Consider the following 7593-nt stretch of genomic DNA (forward strand, 5'->3'; position numbering starts at 1 on the left):
GCTGATCACGTGGTAAAAGGCCGCTGTGATTGGCCTTTTACCACATCCGTAGGACACAGTAATCACGGAGATCGCCGGGGGCGCACAGGAGAGTGCATTCTGTGAGGCCGTCATATGACGTCCACCCAGAACTGGCCGACCGCAGTGCAGCTGTCATTCGGCTACTTGCGGTCGCAAACTGGTTAATCTGCTCAAATTTTGCCTTCCCTGGTTCTCCCTTTCCCTTCTCTTCAACATACTAGTGAAGCTTACAGTGTGCAGTGAAATCAGAGGAAGCCATTTGAGTCCAGGAGAGGAGCCGCGGTACACCTGTGCAAGACTGAAGGGGAGGAGCCGGTACACCCATGCAAGACTGAAGGGGAGGAGCCGGTACACCTGTGCGAGGCTGAAGGGGAGGAGCCAGTACATCTGTGCAAGAATGAAGGGGAGGAGCCGGTACACCTGTGCAAGAATGAAGGGGGGGAGCCGGTACACCCATGCAAGACTGAAGGGGAGGAGCCGGTACACCTGTGCGAGGCTGAAGGGGAGGAGCCAGTACATCTGTGCAAGAATGAAGGGGAGGAGCCGGTACACCTGTGCAAGACTGAAGGGGAGGAGCCGGTACACCTGTAGAAGACTGAAGGGGAGGAGCCGGTACACCTGTGCAAGAATGAAGGCGAGGAGCTGGTACACCTGTGCAAGACTGAAGGGGAGGAGCCAGTACAACTGCGCAAGACTGAAGGGGAGGAGCTGGTACAACTGTGCAAGACTAAAGGGGAGGAGCCAGTAAATCTGTGCAAGAATGAAGGGGAGGAGCCGGGACACCTGTGGAAGACTGAAGGGGAGGAGCCGGTACACCTGTGCAAGACTGAAGGGGAGGAGCCAGTACACCTGTGCAAGACTGAAGGGGAGGAGCTGGTACAACTGTACAAGACTGGAGGGGCTATTTCAAATATATGTAAATATATTTGGGAAGAATATTTTTAAAATACATCTAAAATATATTTTTCTTCCATGTGGGACAGCAGGTCAGTATAACAAGAAGACCTGGGAAGGAGTGAGAAGTGGGCAGGGAGGAGGCACGGACAGGTGTTCCTGATGGTGCATGTCTCAGGGGGGACCGTTAAAATTAGGGGCAGGTAAGGTTTAAGCAGGGCCGGATTTAGGGGGGTGCTGGGGTGGGCTGTGCCCCTTTTCCAGATTTTACTTGTGCCCCCCAAGTCTCTGAGAGTGCATGCACAGATCCATGAGCCAGTCTCATGCAGACAGGGGTATTCTTATGAGGACACCTGATATAAGGGGGAACTCTGATGGGGACACCTGGTGTAAGGGGGCATTCTGATGTGGATAACTGATCATATGTAAGGGGACACTAATGAGGACAATTGATGTAAGGTGGGGGGGGGCTCTATTTGGGATACTTATGTAATGGGGCACTTGGATGGGGACTCTGATGTAAGGGGGCACTCTAATGGGGACACCTGATGTAGGGGTGTACTCTGATTGGGACACGTGATGTAAGGGGCACTCTAATGGGGGCACATGATGTAAGGGGGCACTCTAATGTAAACCTGATGTAAGGGGGCACTCTAATGGGGGCACATGATGTAAGGGGGCACTCTGACTGGGACACCTGATGTAAGGGGGCACTCTAATGGGGGCACATGATGTAAGGGGGCACTCTGACTGGGACACGTGATGTAAGGGGGCACTCTGATTGGGACACGTGATGTAAGGGGGCACTCTGATTGGGACATGTGATGTAAGAAGGCACTCTGATTGGGACACGTGATGTAAGGGGGCACTCTGATTGGGACACGTGATGTAAGGGGGCACTCTAATGGGGGCACATGATGTAAGGGGGCACTCTGACTGGGACACGTGATGTAAGGGGGCACTCTGATTGGGACACGTGATGTAAGGGGGCACTCTGATTGGGACATGTGATGTAAGAAGGCACTCTGATTGGGACACGTGATGTAAGGGGGCACTCTGATTGGGACACGTGATGTAAGGGGGCACTCTGATTGGGACACGTGATGTAAGGGGGCACTCTGATTGGGACACGTGATGTAAGGGGGCACTCTGATTGGGACATGTGATGTAAGAAGGCACTCTGATTGGGACACGTGATGTAAGGGGGCACTCTGATTGGGACACGTGATGTAAGGGGGCACTCTGATTGGGACACGTGATGTAAGAGGGCACTCTGACTGCGACACGTGATGTAAGGGGTAGTCTAATGGGAACCTGATGTAAAGGGGGATGCTGACGAGTAGTCATGATGTAAAGAAGGACTCTGATGAGGACTCCCGATGTAAAGGGTGACTCTGACCAGGTAATTTGATATAAGGGGCACAGGTTTTGTTTAATCACCTTACTAATGACAAACTAATACATAATAGTGTTTCTCAGGTTGTAAGGCTGATCATTTTACTTTTTACTGCACCCCCAGATCCTGCCTGCCCTGGGTTTAAGGGCCCATGTACACTGCAGCTGATAAACTCATGTTCAGGAGCTGTTCAGCGTTTTTTTACAGCAGCCCCTGAACTCTCCCTAATGTTCTCCTATGTGTCCATGTACACATCATCGTTTACAGTCATTTCCAGACATTTGAGTTTACAGTCTTTTTTTTAAACGCAAAAAAAACATGCGTTCAGCAGTCAATTTTATCAGCATTTCAAACACGAAACGCTTGTAAATGCAGCAAATCGCGTTTATAAGCGTTTGCGTTTGAATTTTTTTTTAACTCTTCCAGTTCCCGATGCTGTCCGGAGCCTTTTTTCATCATGAAAAATGCATGCAAAGCGTTTTCAAGGTACTCAGATGGACAAAACACTGAACACAGGATGTTCCTACCAAGCTTGTCACACATTGTAATGACCAATTCACACCTCAGACCTCTCCCACCCTTGGAAACAAAAGATATGTTAATGACCATTCACACCTCAGACCTCTCCCACCCTTGGAAACAAAAGATATGTTAATGACCAATTCAGACCTCAGACCTCTCCCACCCTTGGAAACAAAATATATGTTAATGACCAATTCAGACCTCAGACCTCTCCCACCCTTGGAAACAAAAGATATGTTAATGACCAATTCACACCTCAGACCTCTCCCACCCTTGGAAACAAAAGATATGTTAATGACCGTTCACACCTCAGACCTCTCCCACCCTTGGAAACAAAAGATATGTTAATGACCGTTCACACCTCAGACCTCTCCCACCCTTGGAAACAAAAGATATGTTAATGACCATTCACACCTCAGACCTCTCCCACCCTTGGAAACAAAAGATATGTTAATGACCGTTCACACGTCAGACCTCTCCCACCCTTGGAAACAAAAGATATGTTAGAATGATCATTCACACCTCAGACCTCTCCCTCCCTTGGAAACAAAAGATATGGTAATGACCAATTCACACCTCAGACCTCTCCCACCCTTGGAAACAAAAGATATGGTAATGACCAATTCACACCTCAGACCTCTCCCACCCTGGAAACAAAAGATATGTTAATGACCATTCACACCTCAGACCTCTCCCACCCTTGGAAACAAAAGATATGTTAATGACCAATTCACACCTCAGACTTCTCCCACCCTTGGAAACAAAAGATATGTTAATGACCAATTCACACCTCAGACCTCTCCCATCCTTGGAAACAAAAGATATGCTAATGACTATTCACACCTCAGACCTCTCCCACCTTGGAAACAAAAGCTATGTTAATGACCATTCACACCTCAGACCTCTCCCACCTTGGAAACAAAAGATATGTTAATGACCATTCACACCTCAGACCTCTCCCACCTTGGAAACAAAAGATATGTTAATGACCATTCACACCTCAAATTCCTCATGAAGACCCCCTGCCAGGTGACCTTAATGACTCCCTCCACCAGACACCTTTCCCACCCTTGGAAACAAAAGAAATGTTAATGAGCAACTCACACCTAAGCTAATTTCAACACATACTGCTGTCTCTGCTTCTACTCTCTGTATTTCTCTGAAACCGTCTGAAATAGGTAATAATTTACCACTTTTCAGTGCGTTCTGGGCATTTGGGAGGCTCTCCTGTGCTTATCTTTAAAAAACGCTTTTAAACGCAAACGCACATAAACACGGTATGCAAACGTGGCTAAACAGATGTTTTTTAACCCACGTTTTCCAGCAGTCAGTTTCCATCGTTCAGAAGTGTCCCGTGTACATGGGGCCTAAGGATGAGTTAAGGGTCAGGTTAAAGCTGAAATCCAGGTAGACACCTGAATATAGGAATGAAATACGTTCAGTATATATACATTTATCTGAGATTGAACAGGTATAGAGTAGTTACAGAGCCATGAGGTCGTCTCTCTCTGCGTTCTGTAAATGGGAATATGATCGGTTCCTTGTAAATATATTCAAATAGAGATGTTGGTGTACGGAGGGAATATTCAAATATATTCAAATAGAAATATGTAGATATTTAGCTTTTTTTATTTTCAAAGAAAAAGCCCAGTTGGCATTAGCAACAGCAGCAGGTGAATGGAGAGATGTTGGTATACGGAGGGTGATACAATCTAGAACACGATGATAAATGGCTTGTTGGAGATCTTCCTGTGTGACTTTCCTGCAGCGAATGCGCCATTGTCTGTAATCATCCCCCATAATTCTCTGTGTCCTGCCTCTGACCCCCACCATCTCTGTGAATTCCTCTCTCACCCCCCTTCCACTTATTCTCCGCAGATGGAGAAAATATTACAGTTTATACTCTCAGCTCCCGCAGGTCAGGTACAATCACATTTCCATAATTTAATATGTATTTCTTCATTTCACGCATGCTGAGGACTAACAAGCCATAGCTGGGAAGCGGGTCACATGACTTCACGCTTGTTAATCACCCAGGTGGGCTCAGATATTGGCTCTATTAGGATGGGGTTCGTTCTCAACTTCTATCCCACTTCTCATCCTCAGGATGGCCACGTGGCAGTGGGCTTAGGAATCGCTCACTTATTCTACTGTACAACTGCCTGTTGGGGTCGGGGGTCGTTCATAGCTATAGCAGTACTCTATGAATCCCATTGACTACCAATGTAAAGAGCATTCCTCATCTCACTGGCCACCAATGTTAAGGGCATTTTTCCTCTAACTGACCACCAGTTTAAGGGTGCATTCTTCCCACTGACCACCAATGTAAGGGGGCAGCCTTCCTCCCACTGACCACCAATGTAAGGGGCATTCTTCCCACTGATCACCAATGTAAGGAGCATTCTTCCCACTGACCACCAATGTAAGGGGCATTCTTCCCACTGATCACCAATGTAAGGAGCATTCTTCCCACTGACCACCAATGTAAGGGGCATTCTTCCCACTGATTACCAATGTAAGGGGCATTCTTCCCACTGACCCCCAATGTAAGGGACATTCTTCCCACTGACCTCCAATGTAAGGGACATTCTTCCCACTGATCACCAATGTAAGGGGCATTCTTCCCACTGACCCCCAATGTAAGGGACATTCTTCCCACTGATCACCAATGTAAGGGGCATTCTTCCCACTGACCCCCAATGTAAGGGGCATTCTTCCCACTGACCCCCAATGTAAGGGACATTCTTCCCACTGATCACCAATGTAAGGGGCATTCTTCCCACTGACCCCCAATGTAAGGGACATTCTTCCCACTGATCACCAATGTAAGGGGCATTCTTCCCACTGACCCCCAATGTAAGGGGCATTCTTCCCACTGACCCCCAATGTAAGGGACATTCTTCCCACTGACCACCAATGTAAGGGACATTCTTCCCACTGACCACCAACGTAAGAGACATTCTTCCCACTGACCCCCAATGTAAGGGGCATTCTTCCCACTGACCACCAATGTAAGGGGCATTCTTCCCACTGACCACCAATGTAAGGAGCATTCTTCCCACTGACCACCAATGTAAGGGACATTCTTCCCACTGATCACCAATGTAAGGGGCATTCTTCCCACTGACCCCCAATGTAAGGGACATTCTTCCCACTGACCACCAATGTAAGGGACATTCTTCCCACTGATCACCAATGTAAGGGGCATTCTTCCCACTGACCACCAATGTAAGGGACATTCTTCCCACTGATCACCAATGTAAGGGGCATTCTTCCCACTGACCCCCAATGTAAGGGGCATTCTTCCCACTGACCACCAATGTAAGGGACATTCTTCCCACTGATCACCAATGTAAGGAGCATTCTTCCCACTGACCACCAATGTAAGGGACATTCTTCTCACTGACCACCAATGTAAGGGGCATTCTTCCCACTGACCACCAATGTAAGGGGCATTCTTCCCACTGTCCACCAATGTAAGGGGACAGTCTTCCACTGACCACCAATGTAAGGGGCATTCTTCTTCCCACTGATCACCAATGTAAGGGACATTCTTCCCTCTGACCACCAATGTAAGGGACATTCTTCCCTCTGACCACCAATGTAAGGGACATTCTTCCCACTGATCACCACTGTAAGGGGCATTCTTCCCTCTGACCACCAATGTAAGGGACATTCTTCCCACTGACCACCAATGTAAGGGACATTCTTCCCACTGACCACCAATGTAAGGGGACAGTCTTCCTCCCACTAACCACTTATGAAAGGGAAATTCTTCTTCCCACTGACCACCAATGTAAGGTTCATTCTTCCCACTGACCACCAATGTAAGGGACTTTCTTCTTCCCACAGACCACCAATGTAAGGATCATTTTTCCCACTGACACCCAATGTAAGGAGCATTCTTCCCACTGACCACCAATGTAAGGGACATTCTTCCCACTGACCACCAATGTAAGGAGCATTCTTCCCACTGACCACCAATGTAAGGAGCATTCCTAGTACTGACCACCAATGTAAGGAGCATTCTTCCCACTGACCACCAATGTAAGGGACATTCTTCCTACTGACCACCAATGTAAGGGACATTCTTCCCACTGACCACCAATGTAAGGAGCATTCTTCCCACTGATCACCAATGTAAGGAGCATTCTTCCCACTGACCACCAATGTAAGGAGCATTCTTCCCACTGACCACCAATGTAAGGGACATTCTTCCCACTGACCCCCAATGTAAGGGACATTCTTCCCACTGATCACCAATGTAAGGGACATTCTTCCCACTGACCACCAATGTAAGGGACATTCTTCCCACTGACCACCAATGTAAGGGACATTCTTCCCACTGATCACCAATGTAAGGGACATTCTTCTTCCCACTGACCACCAATGTAAGGGACATTCTTCCCACTGTCCACCAATGTAAGGGGACAGTCTTCCTCCCACTGACCACCAATGTAAGGGGCATTCTTCTTCCCACTGATCACCAATGTAAGGGGCATTCTTCCCGCTGACCACCAATGTAAGGGGACAGTCTTCCTCCCACTGACCACCAATGTAAGGGGCATTCTTCTTCCCACTAATCACCAATGTAAGGGGCATTCTTTCTGCCACAGACCACCAATGTAAGGGACATTATACCTCTAAATGACCACCAATGTAAGGAGCATTCTTCCCACTGTCCACCAATGTAAGGGGCATTCTTCCCACTGACCACCAATGTAATGGGCATTATTTTTGCCACAAACCACCAATGTATG

General features: G+C 47.8%; 1 protein-coding gene across 1 annotated transcript in view; it reads left to right on the forward strand.

Annotated features, from left to right (window-relative positions):
• LOC149434592 (dynein axonemal intermediate chain 1-like) overlaps positions 1 to 7593 on the forward strand; it is a 187017-nt gene that overhangs the window by 68929 nt on the left and 110495 nt on the right. The window lies entirely within an intron of this gene.

Source organism: Staurois parvus, unplaced genomic scaffold (assembly GCF_062004578.1).
Source record: "Staurois parvus isolate SC_StPar_1 unplaced genomic scaffold, SC_StPar_1.0 ptg001729l, whole genome shotgun sequence".
Classification (NCBI taxonomy): domain Eukaryota; kingdom Metazoa; phylum Chordata; class Amphibia; order Anura; family Ranidae; genus Staurois; species Staurois parvus.